This window comes from Bombina bombina, chromosome 1, assembly GCF_027579735.1.
Source record: "Bombina bombina isolate aBomBom1 chromosome 1, aBomBom1.pri, whole genome shotgun sequence".
Lineage (NCBI taxonomy): Eukaryota > Metazoa > Chordata > Amphibia > Anura > Bombinatoridae > Bombina > Bombina bombina.
This window is the reverse complement of record NC_069499.1, coordinates 1,231,788,498-1,231,816,003: the sequence shown is the minus strand read 5'-3', so window position 1 is coordinate 1,231,816,003 and position 27,506 is coordinate 1,231,788,498. Positions and strand designations below refer to the sequence as shown.

Here is a 27,506-nt window from a genome sequence, read left to right as displayed (position 1 = left end):
CCTTTACCCCTATTTTGGCATTTGAAATAGCTGATTTAACCTGTGGTATCCCAACCTATACTGAAAGTTTCTATACTGGAATATATTCTATTGAATAGCCTAAGTAAACACAGCCAGCAGAAGAGATTACACTCACAGTGGGGTGCAGGATAGTTAAGTAATAAAATGATAATTTTCCATTGTCCTCTCTATGTATTGAGCATTGGTTTTCTAGACAAATATAAGATAAGGGAGCAAGTCTGTGTACACAAAGTGATAACATAATGAGATCTGATATTACCTGAAGCTCAACCCATTGTAATAGGCTGTGGTTTAAAAGCACAAAACCAGCTACTTCATATACACAAATAAACCTGAAAATGCAATTTCTCATAAATTTTATACTCTGCAGCTGGTATAACAAGTCATTGAAAATACATTAAAGGGACATGAAACCCAAAAAATGTATTTTATGATTCAGATAGAGAATACAATTTCAAACAACTTTCCAATTTACTTCTATTATTTAATTTGCTTCTTTCTCTTGTTATCCTTTGCTGAAATGTTTATCTAGTAAAGTTCATGTGCAGCAGAGAACCTAGGATCTAGCTGTTGATTGGTCGCTGCATATATAAACTGATTGCCATTGGCTCACCCATGTGTTCAGTTAGAAACCAGTAGTGCACGGCTGCTCCTTCAACATATGATACCAAGAGAATAAAACAGATTAGATAATAGAAGTAAATTAGAGAGTTGTTTAAAATTGTATTCTCTATCTGAATCATGAAAGACATTTTTTGGGTTTCATGTCCCTTTAATATAAAAACAATTTTACAGTGTACTGTCCCTTTAAGCACTCAGCAGCCCCATTCTGTGAGTTTGTGTGGTCTACCTTTTCATTAATGGGCTGCTGTTGATCCTAGATGCTTTGCAATAATGACACAGTTGACTGCATGGGACAGATCTAGAACTAGTTTACAAGTGGCGTCCTAACAATAGCACGTGCGCAATATTGAAATAGCGTTCCCACCCTAACTTGCACTCGTATTACAAATTTGTGCCCGTCGAGTTACCACGACTGAAGTCCAAACACAAAATAAATAATTAAAATAAAATTTTACACTCATATATACACTATCTAAAAGAAACTATTCATATAAATATTAAAAAAGTTGCAAGGGTTAAAAGGTATATGGTATATCAAAAGGTATTTAAAGGGACACTGAACCCAATTTTTTTTCTTTTGTGTTTCAGATAGAGCATTCAATTTTAAGCAACTTTCTAATTTACTCCTATTATCAATTTTTCTTCATTCTCTTGCTATCTTTATTTGAAAAAGAAGGCATCTAAGCTTTTTTTGGTTTCAGTACTCTGGACAGCACTTTTTTATTGGTGGACGAATTTATCCACCAATCAGCAAGGACAACCCAGGTTGTTCACCAAAAATGGGCTGGCATCTAAACTTACATTCTTGCATTTCAAATAAAGATACCAAGAGAATGAAGAAAATTTGATAGTAGGAGTAAATTAGAAAGTTGTTTAAAATATCATGCTCTATCTGAATCACAAAAGAAAAAATTTGGGTTCTGTGTCCCTTTAAATTGAGAGGTCTATAATGTATGTATACATATATCTACATGTCAAAATATGTGTGTGTATATACAGGGAGTGCAGAATTATTAGGCAAGTTGTATTTTTGAGGATTAATTTTATTATTGAACAACAACCATGTTCTCAATGAACCCAAAAAACTCATTAATATCAAAGCTGAATATTTTTGGAAGTAGTTTTTAGTTTGTTTTTAGTTTTAGCTATTTTAGGGGGATATCTGTGTGTGCAGGTGACTATTACTGTGCATACTTATTAGGCAACTTAACAAAAAACAAATATATACCCATTTCAATTATTTATTTTTACCAGTGAAACCAATATAACATCTCAACATTCACAAATATACATTTCTGACATTCAAAAACAAAACAAAAACAAATCAGTAACCAATATAGCCACCTTTCTTTGCAAGGACACTCAAAAGCCTGCCATCCATGGATTCTGTCAGTGTTTTGATCTGTTCACCATCAACATTGCGTACTGTTTTCCCTCCTTGTAAATCTCACATTTGATGATGGACCACAGGTTCTCAATGGGGTTCAGATCAGGTGAACAAGGAGGCCATGTCATTAGATTTTCTTCTTTTATACCCTTTCTTGCCAGCCACGCTGTGGAGTACTTGGACGCGTGTGATGGAGCATTGTCCTGCATGGAAATCATGTTTTTCTTGAAGGATGCAGACTTCTTCCTGTACCACTGCTTGAAGAAGGTGTCTTCCAGAAACTGGCAGTAGGACTGGGAGTTGAGCTTGACTCCATCCTCAACCCGAAAAGGCCCCACAAGCTCATCTTTGATGATACCAGCCCAAACCAGTACTCCACCTCCACCTTGCTGGCATCTGAGTCGGACTGGAGCTCTCTGCCCTTTACCAATCCAGCCACGGGCCCATCCATCTGGCCCATCAAGACTCACTCTCATTTCATCAGTCCATAAAACCTTAGAAAAATCAGTCTTGAGATATTTCTTGGCCCAGTCTTGATGTTTCAGCTTGTGTGTCTTGTTCAGTGGTGGTCGTCTTTCAGCCTTTCTTACCTTGGCCATGTCTCTGAGTATTGCACACCTTGTGCTTTTGGGCACTCCAGTGATGTTGCAGCTCTGAAATATGGCCAAACTGGTGGCAAGTGGCATCTTGGCAGCTGCACGCTTGACTTTTCTCAGTTCATGGGCAGTTATTTTGCGCCTTGGTTTTTCCACATGCTTCTTGCGACCCTGTTGACTATTTTGAATGAAACGCTTGATTGTTCGATGATCACGCTTCAGAAGCTTTGCAATTTTAAGAGTGCTGCATCCCTCTGCAAGATATCTCACTATTTTTGACTTTTTTGAGCCTGTCAAGTCCTTCTTTTGACCCATTTTGCCAAAGGAAAGGAAGTTGCCTAATAATTATGCACACCTGATATAGGGTGTTGATGTCATTAGACCACACCCCTTCTCATTACAGAGATGCACATCACCTAATATGCTTAATTGGTAGTAGGCTTTCGAGCCTATACAGCTTGGAGTAAGACAACATGCATAAAGAGGATGATGTGGTCAAAATACTCATTTGCCTAATAATTCTGCACTCCCTGTATATATATATATATATATATATATATCTATATATATATACACACACACACATACATATGTGTTTACGCAAATACCTGACAACATGAAAAATAATTTTAAGAATTTTTAATATTTAATAATGGATTTTAGTGTGTAAGCACTGAAAATATTTTACATTCCCAAAAATATATATTCAAATATATATCTGTATATAACTATATATATATATATATATATATATATATATATATATATATATACAGTCAGTTCAAAATAATGCACTCCATTCAACTAAATAACAAATGCCACGGTGCTTCATAATCAATAGACAAATAGTAGTACAGAAGTCAGCACTCATTGGTCTTGTGTAATGAAAATTAGCATTTAATAGCGATATTTAAAAACAGCAAACGTTTTGAAGCCTAACTGGCCTCTTTGTCAATGCAAATACAAAGATCTTACCAGGTAAGATTTTGTTTCTGCATTTGACAAAGAGGCCAGTTAGGCTTCTAAATGTTTGCTGTTTTTAAATATCACTATTAAATGCTAATTTTTATTATACAATACCAATGAGTGCTGACTTCTGTATTACTATTTGTCTATTGATTATGAAGCACTGTGACATTTGTTATTTAGTTGAATGGAGTGCATCATTTTGAACTGACTATATGCACCTGTATATATACACATATGCTAAGTTTATTACACAAGACCAATGAGTGCTGACTTCTGTACTACTATATATATATATATATATATATATATATATATATATATATATATATATATACACACACACACATATATATTTTACAAAAAAATACATAATATAAATATCTTGCATTTAAACAATTTACTTTGGCTTGTAATACGCAGACGTTAAATGTTTGCTTCTGTCGATTTTTGCACGCAAGTAAAAAATTTAAATAGCGCGCCACTTGTATTCTGACCCCTAGCTGGGCAGAAATTTCACAAACTGACTTGTGGCAAAGGTGGCATCCACATATAAAGTCACTGAGCTCTTCAGTACAAATAATTGTACTGCAAAAGTGTGTCTATGGAGAATTTATTGTTATGTGGTAGATTATATGCAGCCGCTAGCAAGGGGTGTTGCTGAAACAATTATTAGGGATGTCCTCATACTATTGGCCATATAGTGTTTCTTCAAGCTAAAAAGTCCTTTCCTTTTTAAAGACACTCATTATTACAATACCATACTCATTATTACAATACCATACTCATTATTACAATACCATACTGGAGCTGTCCACCTCAGCATCACAGAGGCTTATATATCATTTAAAAGCAAAAATAAATAAATACGCAAATCAATAAATAATGTAATTAATTAATAACAATTTTATCCTTTTATATGTTTGACAAAACAAGAGCCCGTTCAGTACTAATAAAACAAAGTTTTCTAAAATGTCAAAACAAAAAAATACATGAGAATTTAGTCTTGAAAAAGGCCCATTCACAGGGCCGAAACGCGTTGACAATTTATGGTGAGCTTCGTTTCAGTTGTTTATCTTTGAGCTTTAGCTATATTGCACTATGTACTGTTTTTATTTATAGGTAAACAGGAAATGGATATTTGAGGAAACTTTTGGATATTTTTTGATTCTTCACCACGCATAACTTGCACAGACACCCTTTGGAACATACTATCTATTAAGTTTGAAGAACTATTTGATTTATTTCACACCACTTGGATGATATCAGACCTTTGGATTATAATGTTTTCATCACTTATTTATCATATTTGACCACAAGTCACTTTTTCACTTTTTTGCGACATCATATTCACTTTTGGACTTTTTATATTTTTATATTTTTACATTTCCATATATTTTTATACACTTCCACAGGATCCCACCAATTTTACTTCACTTTTTTGGGACATCATCAACCTTTTTCATTGAATATATATATATATTTTTATCCACTTTTTTCACATTTGAAATTTCTACGGACTAATCATCCATCAATTTAACCTCTTTTTTATACATTCATCCTTATATGTCCATCCATCTTTATATTGTTACTAGTGTTTGAACCGCTAAACCTTGGTTCTATGTTTTATATTTTAAATTATTTGCACATTATTATGTTTACATCATGGATCCATGAATTTTAGCATTGTATGTTTCAGGATTTTATTGTATTGTTTAGATCTGTTTTACAAGTATTGTACAATAATTGCCTATTAAATGAATCACCTTTATATTAATCATCTATCTCTGCCTGTATTGGCGCTCCTTAAACATTTATTAAATAAATTAGAATTTGTCAGCTCAATAATAAGCTGTGAAAATGTATTGTTATAATGTGAAAAACGGGTAGTTAAGTGGCAATACTGGTATATGTAAAGAGCTGGCAGACACAATAGCCCTGCAACCCTAGTCACTCAGAAGCAAGATTGTAATATATTTCACACTGTTTGGCCTTAATACCCTAAGTGCATGGTAGGATAATATTAGGAGCTACTATAGGCTTTTGGCAGCACACTATCTGGCACTACGAGTGAATTCTGCAATTTTCAGAACCTTTGGAGCCTGTGGGCACTGAAATGTCATCTGTGTTTCCATCCAAGACTATGCTCTGGCAGTATTTCAAAAGTAAAAAATCTTATTTCACAAATGTTTCTTCCACCACGATGTTCCCTAATGCAGTGTAACGAGCTGCATCCCCTTTGGGGCAGATAAAGTGTGAAGCTTATGTTACTGAGAAAAAAAAAAGGACAGAAAATATTATAGAAGGGGAAATCCAAGGGAATTTGGCTAAAACTAAGGTCAATGGGAAGGATAGAGACAGCTGATAAAGACATTAACCCCTTTACAGAATGAAGGTCTGTAATGCTAAGCTGTGACTCACAGAATCAAATCTATGGAATTTATATCACATAAAAGGATCCAGTGAGCATGGTTTCTGCAGAATTTAAATATAATTAGATTATATTTTAAATATTGATTGATTACTTTTTTTTTTGTAATTTAAACATACCTTTTTTCTAGAGCTTTTTCTATATTATAGTATGTTACCTGCTTTGGAAAATTAGATGTTAATGCACACTTGACTGATTAGAGTTCTCTGCTGTGGCACAGATTTAAAAGGCTTGTTACAAGAAAAAGATAAAGCCCCATGGGTTTCTTTTATCAGCTAATGATCATTCATACTGCAGTATGCAAAATGTATTCTCACTGAGGGCCTGATGTTCAAAAGCTCACCGCTCAGGTGAGATGATCTAAAGACAGGGGTGTGCCCACACTTTTTTGTGCTGGGATCTACTTTTCAAATGACCAGCTCAACGAGATCTACCCACTAAAAATGGGTCAGCTCCTAAGCTTACATCCCTGCCTTTTCAACTACAGATACCAAGAGAATGAAGAAAAATTGATAATAGGAGTAAGTGAGAAATTTGTTTAAAATTGCATGTTCTATATCTGAATCATGGAAAAAATAAAATGTGTGTTTCATATTCCTTTAAGGTTGCATGATTTAGCAACACATGGATGTGCAAAAGCATAAAGATACAACAGATTAATCCTGAGGAGCACCGACTTTAATTCGGGTTAACAGGAGCAACTCCTTGTGCCATATTACAAAACACTGCATTCAAATTACTGCCACTGACCCCCTTTACTTTGCTCTGCGGGTTTGACCTGATATGACCCAGTGAGGTTTACACAAATAAATTTCAATAGCGGCCATGCAGACCATTTTTTTTACCGGGTCAATACGTTCATTTGCCAGACGTCAATCAGACTTCTTCCTTTAGCATTGCACAGCAGCCTCCGCCTTTACTTTTTCTATCTATTGACACTTACCCTCCTTTTCATACTATACCGCCATATCCATTGGGAGAGTACTCCCTTAACCATGCTTTTGATAGGCCAATTGTGTTGTCGTTCAAAAATCATCTACATTGATTGGTTGAAATTGATGCCCCTCAAGATCCAATTCTGTAGCATCAGACTGTTTAATGATCTGCCCCTTCACACACTGCGGTAGATAAAGCATTATCCCTAGCAACCATACTCTACTCACGCCCCAGTATTGAGATTGCGTAACATGACCACATAATTTTGATCACATCGGTCACGATCTACCAGCAACGCCTTCGGGATCTACTGGTAGATCCTGATCTACCTACTGGGCACCCCACATCTCGTCAGTATGGAGAGGTCCATAAAAAAAGTTAGAAACACAAATTTTAATTTGAAAGCTATTAATCTTATTATGCAGGGTCCTTGATGTGAAGGACAGACAACTACACTACATTATAAGTTCTTTTAAAAGAAATCCCAAGATTTTGCATGACTTCTCTCCATACCGGAGAGCTTTTGAATATGAGGCCCTGAGTATTCTTATAAATAATGCATCACTGTTAAAGGGATGCTGCAGTCAAAACTTTTCTGAATTCCAGAACAAAAGAGCAGCATCTAAACATGTTGATTTTTTTCCCTAAAAAATAAAGGAAGCTTTTTTAAATTTAAACATAAACTAATATATCAATGTCAGTTGTAAACTTCCTACTAATGCTCATTAGGTTCCTACTAACAAAATGGATATTAATAGATATTAATACAATGAGCATTTGTAGAGGTGTCTATCAGCCAGTGATCATTAGTAGGAAGTGTATATCAGCCAATGTGTATTATTAACATGAAGTTTCTATCAGTCAATGAGGTTTACTAGGATGTACAAAACTGATAGAGCCGTATTACTTTCAATCAGCAATAATGAACCTAAAAAAGTCCACATCCAATAGGGGGCGCTCAGTGAGCACACAAGGATACATACATCTACTTATTAAATATGGACGTACAGTGAGGGAAAAAAATATTTGATCCCCTGCTGATTTTGTACGTTTGCCCACTGACAACATTATCAATCTACAATTTTAATGGTAGGTTTATTTGAACAGTGAGAGACAGAATAACAACAAAAAATCCAGAAGGCCGCATTTCAAAAAAGTTATGAATTGATTTGCATTTTAATGAGTGAAATAAGTATTTGACCCCTTTGCAAAACATGACTTAGTACTCGGTGCAAAACCCTTGTTGGCAATCAAAGAGGTCAGATGCTTCTTGTAGTTGGCCACCAGGTTTGAACACATTTCAGGAGGGATTTTGTCCACTCCTCTTTGCAAGGGATTTTGTCCACTCCTGTCCAAGTCATTAAGGTTTGAGGATGAAGTTTGGCAACTCGAACCTTCAGATCCCTCCACAGATATTCTATGGGATTAAGGTCTGGAGACTGTCTAGGCCACTCCAGGACCTTAATGTGCTTCTTCTTGAGCCACTCCTTTGTTGCCTTGGCTGTGTGTTTTGGGTCATTGTCATACTGAAATATCCATCCACAACCCATTTTGAATGCCCTGGCTGAGGGAAGGAGGTTCTCACCCAAGATTTGATCTTTGTGAAGTTGTCCTGTCCCCTTAGCAGAGGGACCTTGCAGGCGCTTCAGGATTTCAGTCCTTCACGGCGTAGTGTGTTACCAATTGTTTTCTTGGTGATTATGGTCCCAGCTGCCTTGAGATCATTGACAAGATCCTACCATGTAGTTCTGGGCTGATTCCTCACCGCTCTCATGATCATTGAAACTCCATGAGGTGAGATCTTGCATGGAGCCCCATACCGAGGGAGGTTGACAGTTATCTTGTGTTTCTTCCATTTGCGAATAATCGCACCAACTGTTGTCACCTCCTTACCAAGCTGCTTGGCGATGGTTTTGTAGCCCATTCCAGCCTTGTGTAGGTCTACAATATTGTTCCTGACATCCTTGGACAGCTCTTTGGTCTTGGCCATGGTGGAGAGTTTAAAATCTGATTGATTGCTTCTGTGGACAGGTGTCTTTTATACAGGTAACAAGATGAGATTAGGAGCACTCCCTTTAAGAGAGTGCTCCTAATCTCAGCTCGTTACCTGTATAAAAGACACCTGGGAGCCAGAAAGCTAATAGATAGGGGATTAAATACTTATTTCACTCATTAAAATGCAAATCAATTTATAACTTTATTGAAATGAGTTTTTCTGGATTTTTTGTTGTTGCTCTGTCTCTCACTGTTCAAATAAACTTACCATTAAAATTATAGACTAATCATTTCTTTGTCAGTGGGCAAACGTACAAAATCAGCAGGGGATCAAATATTTTTCTTCCCTCTGTAGGACAGAATACCACAATTTTCAAAATCAGTGAAAAAGAATAAAAGGGATATTTCAAATGTTATACAGATATGATAGATGTTAAAACAACAAACTGTACAGAATGACTAGAATAATTAGAGAAAGGTACTCCCCTCTAGTGCGACCGCTGCCTTCTATCAGTCTCTCCCAAAGGACTGGTTTTAGATAAGTGGATATAGGATGTAGAGGCGCAGGTCTTAATAATGTATCCTCTTTTTGGTGTTTGCACACTGAGGAGTAAAAAACGTGGCTTGTGATTTGTAGAAGTTAACACCAAATAATTTGTGCAGTATACTTACTCTGAAAAATTCAGAGTTCAGCATCTTAAAATAAGATTTTGGCAAAGTTTGCCCATTCTTTAAATGTGAGTGTATCTGTAAGCAATGAAGGTCACACTGAAAATGGTTGTATTTCCCAATGTGTATAAAGTGCAATATACTCACTCCGAGTAATTCGGAATCTGGTTCCTCAAAAGGGTTGTAGCTGTAAAAGTACTTCCAAAAAGGCAGCAGAGAAAATAATTGTTGTAAAAAACAAATATTTATTAAAACATATTGGATAAAAACTCTTATTTTGGTACTACGCGTTTCAACGACAAAATCGTCTTTATCAAGAGCAGTAAAAGATTTGGAAGTGCTGCCTATGGAATGTTACAGGTGCTTTTATACAGGTAATCAGGGCTCCTGTTCCGGTGATACACCGGAATAGGACTCACAAATAATACAACTATTTTACCTTTAGTTTATCTCCATCCGATTGATTTCAAGAGTCAAGATGGCTTAAGCAAATATACACATTGCATGACTCTTGAAATCAATCGGATGGAGATAAACTAAAGGTAAAAACAAAATTTATGCTTACCTGATAAATTTATTTCTCTTGTGGTGTATCCAGTCCACGGATCATCCATTACTTGTGGATATTCTCCTTCCCAACAGGAAGCTGCAAGTGGATCACCCACAGCAGAGCTGTCTATATAGCTCCTCCCCTAACTGCCACATCCCAGTCATTCGACCGAAGACAAGCAAGAGAAAGGAGAAACTATAGGGTGCAGTGGTGACTGTAGTTTAAAAATAAAACACACCTGCCTTAAAATGACAGGGCGGGCCGTGGACTGGATACACCACAAGAGAAATAAATTTATCAGGTAAGCATAAATTTTGTTTTCTCTTGTAAGGTGTATCCAGTTCACGGATCATCCATTAATTGTGGGATACCAATACCAAAGCTATAGGACACGGATGAAGGGAGGGACAAGGCAGGTGCTTAAACGGAAGGCACCACTGCCTGCAAGACCTTTCTCCCAAAAATAGCCTCCGAAGAAGCAAAAGTATCAAATGTATAGAATTTTGAAAAAGTATGAAGCGAAGACCAAGTCGCCGCCTTACAAATCTGTTCAACAGAAGCCTCATTTTTAAAAGCCCATGTGGAAGCTACCGCTCTAGTAGAATGAGCTGTAATCCTTTCAGGAGGCTGCTGGCCAGCAGTCTCATAAGATAAGCGTATTATACTCCTTAGCCAAAAAGAAAGAGAAGTTGCCGAAGCCTTTTGGCCTCTCCTCTGTCCAGAGTAGACAACAAACAATGCAGATGTTTGACGAAAATCTTTAGTAGCTTGTAAATAAAACTTTAAAGCATGAACCACGTCAAGATTGTGTAAAAGACGTTCCTTCTTTGAAGAAGGATTAGGACACAGTGATGGTACAACAATCTCCTGATTGATATTTTTATTAGATACCACCTTAGGTAGAAAACCAGGTTTGGTACGTAACACTACCTGATCTGCATGAAAAATGAGATAAGGGGAATCACATTGTAAAGCAGATAACTCCGAAACTCTTCGAGCCGAGGACATAGCTACTAAAAACAGAACTTTCCAAGATAAGAGCTTAATATCTATGGAATGCAAAGGTTCAAACGGAACCCCTTGAAGAACCTTAAGAACTAAATTTAAACTCCAAGGCGGAGCAACAGGTTCAAACACAGGCTTGATTCTGACTAAACTAAACAGAATTAGAGGAAGAAACCTCACAAAAGACTGCACGTATAGCACTCTAAGCCTGGACTTAAAGTGAAGAAATTGGGAATATTAAAATATAACTTTTATTACAATAATTTAAAATGAAAATCTCAAGTTAAAAACAACCAAAGGACTGAGGGCCTTTCCCTAAATTATGAATAAGCCTTTGAAATATCAAAAGTAATTATAGGGAAGTGTATAGGCAGGATACTACGTCTGAGACCACTGTGTGAACCTTCTCTTATCCAATTAGATAGTAAATAAAGAGGATTAGTGCCTCAGTATCAGGCAATGGATATATGTATATCAACCTATTATATTACTAAAAATAGAAAGGATTCCCATGTATTAAACCTAGTTGGACAGTATTGGCAACCTAGTATTTATTAGGCTAAGGTTTGTCATAAATAGTAAGTCAGAGATCTTGATATCCAAGTTAATTTTATATTTGGAATTGGATATGAGAGTAATAATACGCAATAGACGGTGGAAGAATAGTACTTGTGATAATATGGTTTCATTTTATTAATATATGTAATATCATGTTTGTGTTATACTTGGATTGGTATGGTGTTTTGAGGATTTCAAATTATCCAACTTACATATATCAACTTGTAATTATTTTTATACTTGATCCATAATTTGGATTCAAATATAATGTGCATCAGCTTGAGTATTATAATATCAGCTATTTGTTGCTTATTTTCAATATATTCTTCTGACAAGCCTAATGGTACAATTGTAGCAGTTTGTTATTTAACAAAAATTGTTTGCTAAGTATATCTGACTGGGATATCTTATCATAGGTTGAATAGGTAATTATATATAATGTATCATACCCAATGGTGTACAGTTGTATGACTGCTTAATATTATATATTACAATAGTTATTATAGGCTTGCTATACAATAGTATGTGTAAGTATACTGGCGTTGAAGACACCTATTGTAATGGGTTAATTGTTAAATGCACGCAAGTAGGTTTGCAAAGATAAACCAAATGAGTTAATCTCCAGCTTGTAGTTTGAAATTACACTGGTATAGTTAGCTCTTGTTAACCGTAATAATGTACCGGTATATATCCGGTATGTAATTACCACAATAGAGATATTGTAATCTTGTAAATACCACAATAGAGATATTATAATCTTATTGAACTAAAAAACACTTGTTGCATTTATATTGCAAGCTATCTAATAACTATGTCACACACACCACCACCTGATAATGGTATCAGTAAGGTTTGTAGTAATAGCAACGATGTTAGGAGCTCACAAGCAGACACAGTGTCTGTTTGTACTTGTTTTGTAACTTGAGGCTGGCATTGAAATTATCGCTCAATGCGGTCCCAGCGTTAAGCTCCCAACAAGTATCATACAATAGAAAGCTTTGTTAGCGGTCTGTACCGATTCTGTTGTTAGTGGTCTAGAGTATTAGAAGTTCATTAAATAGAACTATTTAAATTATTTATAATTATTTTGGCTTAATAATTCTAAACATTAATTTCCGCCTATACAGGCCAACAGTTCTAAGTAAATTTTTAAAAAATATATAGAGCTCCCCTAGGGGTTATAGAGCTTAGGGGAGCTCTATATATTTTTTAAAAATTTACCTAGAACTGTTGGCCTGTATAGGCGGAAATTAATGTTTAGAATTATTAAGCCAAAATAAGTATAAATAATTTAACTAGTGCTATTTAATGAACTTCTAATACTCTAGACCACTAACAACAGAATCGGTACAGACCGCTAACAAAGCTTTCTATTGTATGATACTTGTTGGGAGCTTAACGCTGGGACCGCATTGAGCGATAATTTCAATGCCAGCCTCAAGTTACAAAACAAGTACAAACAGACACTGTGTCTGCTTGTGAGCTCCTAACATTGTTGCTATTACTACAAACCTTACTGATACCATTATCAGGTGGTGGTGTGTGTGACATAGTTATTAGATAGCTTGCAATATAAATGCAACAAGTGTATTTAGTTCAATAAGATTATAATATCTCTATTGTGGTATTTACAAGATTACAATATCTCTATTGTGGTACATACCGGATATATACCGGTACATTATTACAGTTAACAAGAGCTAACTATACCATTGTAATTTCAAACTACAAGCTGGAGATTAACTCATTTGGTTTATCTTTGCAAACCTACTTGCGTGCATTTAACAATTAACCCATTACAATAGGTGTCTTCAACGCCAGTATACTTACACATACTATTGTATAGCAAGCCTATAATAACTATTGTAATATATAATATTAAGCAGTCATACAACTGTACACCATTGGGTATGATACGTTATATATAATTACCTATTCAACCTATGATAAGATATCCCAGTCAGATATACTTAGCAAACAATTTTTGTTAAATAACAAACCACTACAATTGTAACATTAGGCTTGTCAGAAGAATATCTTGAAAATAAGCAACAAATAGCTGATATTATAATACTCAAGCTGATGCACATTATATTTGAATCCAAATTATGGATCAAGTATAAAAATAATTACAAGTTGATATATGTAAGTTGGATAATTTGAAATCCTCAAAACACCATACCAATCCAAGTATAACACAAACATGATATTACATATATTAATAAAATAAAACCATAGTATCACAAGTACTATTCTTCCACCGTCTATTGTGTATTATTACTCTCATATCCAATTCCAAATATAATATTAACTTGGATATCAAGATCTCTGACTTACTATTTATGACAAACCTTAGCCTAATAAATACTAGGTTGCCAATACTGTCCAACTAGGTTTAATACATGGGAATCCTTTCTATTTTTAGTAATATAATAGGTTGATATACATATATCCATTGCCTGATACTGAGGCACTAATCCTCTTTATTTACTATCTAATTGGATAAGAGAAGGTTCACACAGTGGTCTCAGACGTAGTATCCCGCCTATACACTTCCCTATAATTACTTTTGATATTTCAAAGGCTTATTCATAATTTAGGGAAAGGCCCTCAGTCCTTTGGTTGTTTTTAACTTGAGATTTTCATTTTAAATTATTGTAATAAAAGTTATATTTTAATATTCCCAATTTCTTCACTTTAAGTCCAGGCTTAGAGTGCTATACGTGCAGTCTTTTGTGAGGTTTCTTCCTCTAATTCTGTTTAGTATATTACATACTGCACAGCACCATCTTTTGGCTATAATAATTACTTACAACATGAACAAGGTTCTATGTCAGCTTATATAAAAATAAAAAAGGTTGCCGGTGTGGTGCCACTGTATTTGTGTTGTGGTCATTGATTCTGACTAAAGCCTGACAAAACGCCTGCACGTCTGGAACCTCAGCCAGACGTTTGTGCAAAAGAATAGACAGAGCAGAAATCTGTCCCTTTAAGGAACTAGCTGACAAACCCTTCTCCAATCCTTCTTGGAGAAAAGATAATATCCTAGGAATCCTGACCTTACTCCATGAGTAACCCTTGGATTCACACCAATGAAGATATTTACACCATATCTTATGATAGATTTTCCTGGTGACAGGCTTTCGCGCCTGTATTAAGGTATCAATGACCGACTCGGAGAAACCACGCTTTGATAAAATCAAGCGTTCAATCTCCAAGCAGTCAGCCGCAGAGAAATTAGATTTGGATGGTTGAAAGGACCCTGAATTAGAAGGTCCTGTCTCAGAGGCAGAGTCCATGGTGGAAAGGATGACATGTCCAACAGATCTGCATACCAGGTCCTGCGTGGTGCTATCAAAATCACAGATGCTCTCTCCTGCTTGATCTTGGCAATCAGACGAGGGAGCAGAGGAAACGGTGGAAACACATAAGCCAGGTTGAAGGACCAAGGCGCTGCTAGAGCATCTATCAGCGCTGCCTTGGGATCCCTGGACCTGGATCCGCAACAAGGAAGCTTGGCGTTCTGGCGAGATGCCATGAGATCCAGTTCTGGTTTGCCCCAACATTGAATCAACTGTGCAAACACCTCCGGATGGAGCTCCCACTCCCCCGGATGAAAAGTCTGTTGACTTAGAAAATCTGCCTCCCAGTTCTCTACTCCTGGGATATGGATAGCTGATAGATGGCAAGAGTGAATTTCTGCCCATCGAATTATCTTTGAAACCTCCAACATCGCTAGGGAACTCCTTGTTCCCCCTTGATAGTTGATGTAAGCTACAGTCGTGATGTTGTCCGACTGAAATCTGATGAACCTCACTGCCGCTAGCTGAGGCCAAGCCTGAAGAGCATTGAATATCGCTCTTAGTTCCAGAATGTTTATCGGAAGGAGTGCCTCCTCCTGAGTCCACGACCCCTGAGCCTTCAGAGAGTTCCAGACTGCACCCCAGCCCAGAAGGCTGGCATCTGTTGTTACTATTGTCCAATCTGGCCTGCGGAAGGTCATACCTTTGGACAGATGGACCCGAGATAGCCACCAGAGAAGAGAATCCCTGGTCTCTTGATCCAGATTTAGTAGAGGGGACAAATCTGTGTAATCCCCATTCCACTGACTGAGCATGCAGAGTTGCAGCGGTCTGAGATGTAGGCGGGCAAACGGAACTATGTCCATTGCCGCTACCATTAAGCCGATTACTTCCATACACTGAGCCACCGAAGGGCGAGAAGTAAAATAAAGAACACGGCAGGAATTTAGAAGTTTTGACAACCTGGCCTCTGTCAGGTAAATCCTCATTTCTACAGAATCTATCAGAGTTCCCAGGAAGGAAACTCTTGTGAGAGGGGATAGAGAACTCTTTTTTCCGTTCACTTTCCACCCATGAGACCTCAGGAATGCCAGAACAATGTCCGTATGGGACTTGGCAATTTGGAAATTCGACGCCTGTATCAGAATGTCGTCTAAGTAAGTGGCTACTGCTATGCCCCGCGGCCTTGGGGACCGCCAGAAGTGACCCCAGAACCTTCGTAAAGATTATTGGTGCCGTAGCTAACCCAAAGGGAAGAGCCACAAACTGGTAATGTCTGTCTAGGAAGGCGAACCTGAGAAACCGATGATGATCTTTGTGTATCGGAATGTGAAGATAAGCATCCTTTAATTCCACGGTAGTCATGTATTGATTGACCCTCCTGGATCATAGGTAGGATGGTTCGAATAGTCTCCATCTTGAAAGATGGGACCCTGAGAAATTTAGAGTCTTGAGATGTAAGATTGGTCTTAAGGTTCCATCTTTTTTGGGAAACACAAATAGATTTGAATAGAAGCCATGCCCCTGTTCCTCCTTTGGAACTGGGTGGATCACTCCCATAACTAGGAGGTCTTGAACACAATGTAAGAATGCCTCTCTCTTTATCTGGTCGGCAGATAATTGTGAGAGGTGAAATATTCCTTTTGGGGAAGAAGCTTTGAAGTCCAGAAGATATCCCTGGGACACAATTTCCAACGCCCAGGGATCCTAGACATCTCTTGCCCAAGCCTGGGCGAAGAGAGAAAGTCTTCCCCCAACTAGATCCGTTACCGGATCGGGGGCTGATCTTTCATGCTGTCTTAGAGGCAGCAGCAGGCTTCTTGGCCTGCTTACCTTTGTTCCAAGCTGGTTAGGTCTCCAGACCGACTTGGACTGGGCAAAATTTCCCTCTTGTTTTGTATTAGAGGAAGTTGATGCCGTGCTCGTCTTAAAGTTTTGAAAAGCACGAAAATTAGTTTGTTTGGTCCTTAATTTGTTAGACCTATCCTGAGGAAGGGCATGACCTTTTCCTCCAGTAATATCAGAAATGATCTCCTTCAGTCCAGGCCCGAATAGGGTCTGCCCCTTGAAGGGAATGTTGAGAAGCTTAGACTTTGAAGTAACGTCAGCTCCTGAATAGCAAAACCTGAGTTCTTAGCCGTTAGTTTAGTTAAATGAACAACGGCGTCAGAAACAAATGAATTGGCTAGCTTAAGCGCTTTAAGCTTGTCAAGTATATCATCCAATGGGGTTTCTACCTGTAAGGCCTCTTCCAGAGACTCAAACCAGAAGGCCGCAGCAGCAGTGACCGGGGCAATGCATGCAAGAGGCTGGAGAATAAAACCCTGTTGAATAAACATTTTCTTAAGGTAACCCTCTAACTTTTTATCCATTGGATCTAGGAAAGCACAACTGTCCTCGACGGGGATAGTTGTACGCTTAGCTAGGGTAGAAACTGCTCCCTCCACCTTAGGGACCGTTTGCCATAAGTCCTGTGTAGCGGCATCTATTGGAAACATTTTCTTAAAAACAGGAGGGGGAGAGAATGGTACACCTGGTCTATCCCATTCTTTAGTAATAATTTCTGAAAACCTCTTAGGTATTGGAAAAACATCAGTGTAAACAGACACTGCATAGTATTTATCCAATCTACACAGTTTCTCTGGCACTATAATGGTGTCACAGTCATCCAGAGTAGCTAAAACCTCCCTGAGCAACACGCGGAGGTGTTCAAGCTTAAATTTAAATGTTGACATATCAGAATCAGGTTGAAGTATCTTCCCTGAGTCAGAAAAATCACCCACAGATAGAAGCTCTCCTGCCTCAGCTTCTGCATATTGTGAGGGGATATCAGACATAGCTACTAAAGCGTCAGAGTGCTCTGTATTTGTTCTAGCCCCAGAGCAGTCTCGCTTTCCTTGTAATCTTGGTAGTTTGGACAATACCGCTGTAAGGGTATGATCCATAACTGCCGCCATGTCTTGTAAAGTAAACGCCATAGGCGCGCTAGATGTACTTGGCGCCTCTTGAGCAGGCGTCCCTTGAGCGGGAGTCAAATGTTCTGACACGTGGGGCGAGTTAGTCTGCATAACTTCCCCCTTGTCAGTTTCCTCTGGTGATAAATCTTTTAAAGCCAGAATATGATCTTTATAACTTAAAGTGAAATCAGTACATTTGGTACACATTCTAAGAGGGGGTTCCACAATGGCTTCTAAACATAATGAACAAGGAGTTTCCTCTATGTCAGACATGTTTAAACAGACTAGCAATGAGACCAGCAAGCTTGGAAAACACTTTAATAAATGTAAACAAGCAAAAAATAAAAACGGTACTGTGCCTTTAAGAGAAACAAAAAATGTCAGAAATTGAAAAACATAATTTATGCTTACCTGATAAATTTATTTCTCTTGTAGTGTATCCAGTCCACGGATCATCCATTACTTGTGGGATATTCTCCTTCCCAACAGGAAGTTGAAAGAGGATCACCCACAGCAGAGCTGCTATATAGCTCCTCCCCTCACTGCCATATCCAGTCATTCGAACGAAACAAGACGAGAAAGGAGAAACCATAGGGTGCAGTGGTGACTGTAGTTTAATTAAAATTTAGACCTGCCTTAAAAGGACAGGGCGGGCCGTGGACTGGATACACTACAAGAGAAATAAATTTATCAGGTAAGCATAAATTATGTTTTCTCTTGTTAAGTGTATCCAGTCTACGGATCATCCATTACTTGTGGGATACCAATACCAAAGCTAAAGTACACGGATGATGGGAGGGACAAGGCAGGAACTTAAACGGAAGGAACCACTGCCTGTAGAACCTTTCTCCCAAAAACAGCCTCCGAAGAAGCAAAAGTGTCAAATTTGTAAAATTTTGAAAAGGTGTGAAGCGAAGACCAAGTCGCAGCCTTGCAAATCTGTTCAACAGAGGCCTCATTTTTAAAGGCCCAGGTGGAAGCCACAGCTCTAGTAGAATGAGCTGTAATCCTTTCAGGGGGCTGCTGTCCAGCAGTCTCATAGGCTAAGTGTATTATGCTCCGAAGCCAAAAGGAGAGAGAGGTTGCCGAAGCTTTTTGACCTCTCCTCTGTCCAGAGTAAACGACAAACAGGGCAGATGTTTGACGAAAATCTTTAGTAGCCTGTAAGTAAAACTTCAAGACACGGACTACGTCCAGATTATGCAAAAGACGTTCCTTCTTTGAAGAAGGATTAGGACACAATGATGGAACAACAATCTCTTGATTGATATTCCTGTTAGAAACCACCTTAGGTAAAAACCCAGGTTTGGTACACAGAACTACCTTGTCTGAATGAAAAATCAGATAAGGAGAATCACAATGTAAGGCAGATAACTCAGAGACTCTTCGAGACGAGGAAATAGCCATCAAAAACAGAACTTTCCAAGATAAAAGTTTAATATCAATGGAATGAAGGGGTTCAAACGGAACTCCCTGAAGAACTTTAAGAACCAAGTTTAAGCTCCACGGGGGAGCAACAGTTTTAAACACAGGCTTAATCCTAACCAAAGCCTGACAAAATGCCTGGACGTCTGGAACTTCTGCCAGACGCTTGTACAAAAGAATAGACAGAGCAGAGATCTGTCCTTTTAAAGAACTAGCTGATAAGCCTTTGTCCAAACCCTCTTGGAGGACAATATCCTAGGAATCCTAACCTTACTCCATGAGTAACTCTTGGATTCACACCAATAAAGATATTTACGCCATATCTTATGGTAGATTTTCCTGGTGACAGGCTTCCGAGTCTGTATTTAGGTATCAATGACTGACTCGGAGAAGCCACGCCTTGATAGAATCAAGAGTTCAATCTCCATGCAGTCAGTCTCAGAGAAATTAGATTTGGATGATTGAAAGGACCTTGTATTAGAAGGTCCTGCCTCAGAGGCAGAGTCCATGGTGGAAGAGATGACATGTCCACTAGGTCTGCATACCAGGTCCTGCGTGGCCACGCAGGCGCTATCAGAATCACTGATGCTCTCTCCTGTTTGATTTTGGCAATCAGTCGAGGGAGCAGAGGAAACGGTGGAAGCACATAGGCCAGGTTGAAGAACCAAGGAGCTGCTAGAGCATCTATCAGCGTTGCTCCCGGGTCCCTGGACCTGGATCCGTAACAAGGAAGCTTGGCGTTCTGGCGAGACGCCATGAGATCCAGTTCTGGTTTGCCCCAACGATGGACCAGTTGAGCAAACACCTCCGGATGGAATTCCCACTCCCCCGGATGAAAAGTCTGACGACTTAGAAAATCCGCCTCCCAGTTCTCTACGCCTGGGATGTGGATTGCTGACAGGTGGCAAGAGTGAGACTCTGCCCAGCGAATTATCTTTGAGACTTCTAACATCGCTAGGGAACTCCTGGTTCCCCCTTGATGGTTGATGTAAGCCACAGTCGTGACTGAAATCTGATGATCCTCAGTGTTGCTAACTGAGGCCAAGCTAGAAGAGCATTGAATATTGCTCTTAACTCCAGAATATTTATTGGGAGGAGTTTCTCCTCCTGAGTCCACGATACCTGAGCCTTCAGGGAGTTCCAGACTGCGCCCCAACCTAGAAGGCTGGCATCTGTTGTTACAATCGTCGAATCTGGCCTGCGAAAGGTCATACCCTTGGACAGATGGACCCGAGAAAGCCACCAGAGAAGTGAATCTCTGGTCTCTTGATCCAGATTTAGTAGAGGGGACAAATCTGAGTAATCCCCATTCCACTGACTTAGCATGCATAATTGCAGCGGTCTGAGATTAAGGCGCGCAAATGGCACTATGTCCATTGCCGCTACCATTAAGCCGATTACTTCCATGCACTGAGCCACTGACGGGCGTGGAATGGAATGAAGGACACGGCAAGCATTTAGAAGTTTTGATAACCTGGACTCCGTCAGGTAAATTTTCATCTCTACAGAATCTATAAGAGTCCCTAGGAAGGAGACTCTTGTGAGTGGTGATAGAGAACTCTTTTCCACGTTCACTTTCCACCCATGCGACCTCAGAAATGCCAGAACTATCTCTGTATGAGACTTGGCAATTTGAAAGCTTGACGCCTGTATCAGGATGTCGTCTAGATACGGAGCCACCGCTATGCCTCGCGGTCTTAGAACCGCCAGAAGTGAGCCCAGAACCTTTGTAAAAATTCTCGGGGCAGTGGCCAACCCGAAGGGAAGAGCTACAAATTGGTAATGCCTGTCTAGAAAGGCAAACCTTAGGAACCGATGATGATCTTTGTGAATCGGTATGTGAAGGTAGGCATCCTTTAAGTCCACTGTGGTCATGTACTGACCCTCTTGGATCATGGGTAGGATGGTCCGAATAGTTTCCATTTTGAATGATGGAACTCTGAGGAATTTGTTTAAGATCTTTAGATCCAAGATTGGTCTGAAGGTTCCCTCTTTCTTGGGAAACACAAACAGATTTGAATAAAATCCCTGTCCCTGTTCCGTCCGCGAAACTGGATGGATCACTCCCATTACTAGGAGGTCTTGCACACAGCTTAGGAATGCCTCTTTCTTTATCTGGTTTGCTGATAACCTTGAAAGATGAAATCTCCCTTGTGGAGGAGAAGCTTTGAAGTCCAGAAGATATCCCTGAGATATGATCTCCAACGCCCAGGGATCCTGAACATCTCTTGCCCACACCTGGGCGAAGAGAGAAAGTCTTTCCCCCACTAGATCCGTTTCCGGATAGGGGGCCCTCCTTCATGCTGTCTTGGGGGCAGCAGCAGGCTTTCTGGCCTGCTTGCCCTTGTTCCAGGACTGGTTAGGTTTCCAGGCCTGTCTGGAATGAGCAACAGTTCCCTCTTGTTTTGAAGCGGAGGAAGTTGATGCTGCTCCTGCCTTGAAATTTCGAAAGGCACGAAAATTAGACTGTTTGGCCTTTGATTTGGCCCTGTCCTGAGGAAGGGTATGACCCCTGCCTCCAGTAATGTCAGCAATAATTTCCTTCAAGCCAGGCCCGAATAAGGTCTGCCCCTTGAAAGGAATGTTGAGTAATTTAGACTTTTGATTGAAGAAATAAACTAAGTATAAAACACCACAGTCCTCTTACGACCTCCATCTTAGTTGAGAGTTGCAAGAGAATGACTGGATATGGCAGTGAGGGGAGGAGCTATATAGCAGCTCTGCTGTGGGTGATCCTCTTGCAACTTCCTGTTGGGAAGGAGAATATCCCACAAGTAATGGATGATCCGTGGACTGGATACACTTAACAAGAGAAAACAGTGATAAAAAGCAGTAAATCTTACGAAATTTTTACAGTGTGTATAATAGGCTAACAGAGCATTGCACCCACTTGCAAATGGATGATTAACCCCTTAGTTTCAAAACCGGATAAAAAAAAAACAATATAAGCGTTTTTCAACAGTCACAACAAACTGCCACAGCTCTGCTGTAACCCTACCTGCCCATACAACGACTTTGGAAGGCACAAAAACCCTTTAGAGAGGTCCTAAGTGTTCAGGGGACTCCTTCAGGGAAACTGGATGTCTCAAGCTGCAAAATCTAATGCGCATTTAGGCACGAAAATAGGCCCCTCCCAACCTGTATTCACAGTGAGAGGGCCTAACAAAACTATCCCTAGGCAAAATCTAGCCAGCCATGTGGAAAAAACTGGGTCCCAATAAAGTTTTATCACCAATATGTAGAAAAAAACGTTTAAACACTTCCAGCAAACGTTATCTTATTTTTCAGTAATGTGAGAAAGTAATAAGAATATTACCCTTTACAGCAAGCATGATACTAGTCGTTATTAAATCACTGTAATCAGGCTTACCTTAAATAAATCCGGTATTAACAGCATTTTCTAGCACATTAATTTCTCTAGAAAAATTTAAACTGCACATACCTCATAGCAGGAGACCCTGCACGCTATTCCCCCAGCTGAAGTTACCTATCTCTTCAGTTATGTGTGAGAACAGCAATGGATCTTAGTTACAACCTGCTAAGATCATCAAAGACCACAGGCAGACTCTTCTTCAACTTTCTGCCTGAGGCTAAAATAGTACAACTCCGGTACCATTTGAAAATAACAAACTTTTGATTGAAGATAAACTAAATAAATACACCACATCTCTCTAGCTACTTCCTTTCTTGTCGAGAGCTGCAAGAGAATGACTGGGATGTGGCAGTTAGGGGAGGAGCTATATAGACACCTCTGCTGTGGGTGATCCTCTTGCAGCTTCCTGTTGGGAAGGAGATTATCCCACAAGTAATGGATGATCCGTGGACTGGATACACCTTACAAGAGAAATAGTTGTATTATTTGTGAGTCCTATTCCGGTGTATCACCGGAAGAGGAACCCTGATTACCTGTATAAAAGCACCTGTAACATTCCATAGGCAGCACTTCCAAATCTTTTACTGCTCTTGATAAAGACGATTTTGTCGTTGAAACGCGTAGATCCAAAATAAGAGTTTTTATCCAATATGTTTTAATAAATATTTGTTTTTTACAACAAGTATTTTCTCTGCTGAGTGAGTATATTGCACTTTATACACATTGTGAAATACAACCATTTTCAGTGTGACCTTCATTGCTTACAGATACACTCACATCTAAAGAATGGGCAAACTTTTCCAAAATCTTATTTGAAGAGGCTGAACTCTGAATTTTTCGGAGTAAGTATACTGCACAAATTATTTGGTGTTAACTTCTACAAATCACAAGCCAAGTTTTTTACTCCTCAGTGTGCAAACACCAAAAAAAGAGGATACATCATTAAGACCTGCGCCTCTACATCCTATATTCACTTAAGAATAAAAGGGATCCTGAACTCCACCGGCAGCTCTTCTGAAACCAACAGTCTCTGTTCTCTGGTTAAAAAACACAAACAGAAGGTGCCTCCTAGTGTAATAGAGTCTAGGCAAAAGACAAATGCAATGCTCAGTAAAACCGTTATACTCACAACTGTGGCAGCACCCAAATGTGCTTCGTGGTCACTGGCTGAGAACTTACAGTGTCCCAGCTCACTGTCTTCTGGAGTGGGTGGAATACCCCTGCTCTTCCAATACCGTGAGGTAGAGCAATGCAGTCGTGCAGCAGTTAAATATTAAAAGCATTTATTAAAAACATCACATAAAACAATTGAAGAGAATAACATATTATCCTTAAAAACCCACTGCAACACGTTTCTCGGGTACAAGAGACATTTCTTCAGGCGTATAATGTTTGTACAAAACCACCTGTTAAAACAAGCCTGCCTCTAACCAATCGCAGATAGTGGATACAAAAACACTCACCTATAAATACAAATTAACAATCATTTGATACATATGTGTTGCAATAATAACCTAAACAAACTATGCCAGAATTGATATCTATAATCGAGCCTCATGGATCGCTAGACACTACCAATGATTCACTCACCCATTTAATGAAATAGAGATCTAAAGAGTAAGATCTATTCAACCATGTTAACAGCCAACATTCTAATCACAATTGACATCATACATGACGCTAACCACTATCTCTCCATTGAGGATTCATATGAATGAGGCTGATACACGTGACCTAAACCAACCCAACCTATAACTCTCTATCAGAGGCTCATCTGAACAAACAATGCGCTAATCCATACCTCTCAAACAAAGACTTATCTCACTACCAAACAGACAACATCACATAACCCAAATCTAACATATAGGAGATCAATCCTAATATATATATATATATATATATATATATATATATATAATATATATATATATATATATATATATATATATACAGTATCTCACAAAAGTGAGTACACCTCTCACATTTTTTTAAATATTTAATTATATCTTTTCATGTGACAACACTGAAGAAATGACACTTTGCTACAATGTAAAGTAGCGAGTGTACAGCCTGTATAACAGTGCAAATTTGCTGTCCCCTCAAAATAACTCAACACACAGCCATTAATGTCTAAACCGTTGGCAACAAAAGTGAGTACACCTCTAAGTGGAAATGTCCAAATTGGCCCCAATTAGCCTTTTTCCCTCCCTGGTGTCATGTGACTCATTAGTGTAACAAGGTCTCAGGTGTGAATGGGGAGCAGGTGTGCTAAATTTGGTGTTATTGCTCTCATACTGGTCACTGGAAGTTCAACATGGCACCTCATGGAAAAGAACTCTGTGAGGATCAGAAAAAAAATTGTTGCTCTACATAAAGATGGCCTAGGCGATAAGAAGATTGCCAAAACCCTGAAACTGAGCTGCAGCACGGTGGGCAAGACCATACAGCGGTTTCACAGGACAGGTTCCACTCAGAACAGGCCTCGCCATGGTTGACCAAAGAAGTTGAGTGCACATGCTCAGCGTCATATCCTGAGATTGTCTTTGGGAAATAGACATATGAGTGTTCTCAGCATTGCTGTAGAGGTTGAAGGGGTGGGGGGCGGGGTCAGCCTGTCAGTGCTCAGACCATATGCCGCACACTGCATCAAATTGGTCTGCATGGCTGTCGTCTCAGAAGGAAGTCTCTTCTAAAGATGATGCACAAGAAAGCCCGCAAACAGTTTGCTGAAGACAAGCAGACTAAGGACATGGATTACTGGAACCATGTCCTGTGGTCCGATGAGACCAAGATAAACTTATTTGGCTCAGATGGTGTCAAGTGTGTGTGGCGGCAACCAGGTGAGGAGTACAAAGCAAGCATGGTGGTGGGAGTGTCATGGTCTGAGCCTGCATGAGTGCTGCCGGCACAGGGGAGCTACAGTTCATTGAGGGAACCATGAATGCCAACATGTACTGTTACATACTGAAGCATGATCCCCTCCCTTGGAGACTGGGCCGCAGGGCAGTATTTCAATATGATAATGACTCCAAACACATCTCCAAGACAACCACTGCCTTGCTAAAGAAGCTGAGGGTAAAGGTGATGGACTGACCAAGCATGTCTCCAGACCTAAACCCTATTGAGCATCTGTGGGGCATCCTCAAACGGAAGGAGGGGGAGCACAAGGTCTCTAACATCCACCAGCTCTGTGATGTTGTCATGGAGGAGTGGAAGAGGACTCCAGTGGCAACCTGTGAAGCTCTGATGAACTCCATGCCCAAGAGGGTTAAGGCAGTGCTGGAAAATAATGGTGGCCATACAAAATATTGAAACTTTGGGCCCAATTTGGACATTTAGGGGTTACTCACTTTTGTTGCCAACGGTTTAGACATGAATGGCTGTGTTGAGTTATTTTGAGCACACTCACTACTTTACATTCTAGCAAAGTGTAATTTCTTCAGTGTTGTCACATGAAAAGATATTATAAAATATTTACAAAAATGTGAGGGGTGTACTCACTTTTGTGAGATATATATATATATATATATATATATATATATATATATATATATATATAAAAGCTATACTGATGCTAATTGTAACATTGTACAATAACTGACTCTTGTGAATTCACCTCTTAAAAAGATGAATGACAAAGCATAACCCAAATACTAAGTGATCATTATGTAGGTAACCCACATATCCACATAGTGCAGGGTGGCAAGTCTTAAATTTACAGTATATGCTTAAGTTAATTAGAGCTTGTAATTTTTTGTCAATTATGACCCTTTAAGCTTATTACCCAGTTTAGCCAATCACTGATTACGGCATCATTGTAACCTACTAATTACTTTAATAGTGTTTTATTAATTTTAGACAAACTCTACTAATCAAATAGTTTGGTAAAAAAAACAACCACCTTGCTTAAACTGACTTTTAAAATGGTTTGCAGACACAGCCAACATTCTGCAGCATTCGGTAAAGTGATGGCTACAATGTAACCACGGTTCTGGTTCTGTTAGGCACCAGCAACAACCACCATTCTGTAGTGACATTGTGGCAATGTAGCAACAGACTTTAATACAACAAAGAACTATACTATAGATATGTGCATTTGTTTCATACGAAAAATAGATATTTGGTTAATTTCGACAAAACTAATATGTGAATGAATGCACCAATGAAAATGAATGAAAACTAATAAATACTGATTTTTTTTTATTTTTGCGGTTTAATACTTACCTTTTGCATGCTAGAGAGCGCGCTAACCCAATAGGGGCTCTGGCAAGAAGAAGATCGCGTTAGGGCGATCTCCAGCACGCAAAAGGTAAGTACAAACTGCTACAAATGAACTTTTCATCCAATGGCTTTAAACATTTACATTTGTTTTAACAAAAACAAATGTAAATGTTTAACTAAAATTCAGTTTTTGTTTTATTATAAACAAAATGACTGCCGAATAGTGCAGCCAATGAATATTTGGGGAAACTAATTTCCCCGTATATTTGTTACAAAAATTATGTCAGAAATAAAAATGTCTTTGGCTGCACAAGTCTACTTAGTGTACACTTATGTATTAATTAAACAATTCCTGGGTTTTTGTTTGCCGTTATTTCCTTTAACTAAACTTATATTTCAAACTTTATATTGTACTTTTCATTTCATAACTGCACTAGAATAAGTAGCCTCAGAACATGTATTTTATTATTACATTAATGGAACTGAAAAT

The 27,506-nt window shown here is 38.8% G+C and overlaps 1 protein-coding gene across 1 annotated transcript in view; it reads right to left on the bottom strand.

Annotated features, from left to right (window-relative positions):
- Nucleotides 1–27,506, bottom strand: part of LOC128664183 (WW domain-containing oxidoreductase-like) — a 656,721-nt gene that overhangs the window by 96,651 nt on the left and 532,564 nt on the right. The gene's annotated exons all lie outside the window — the stretch shown is intronic.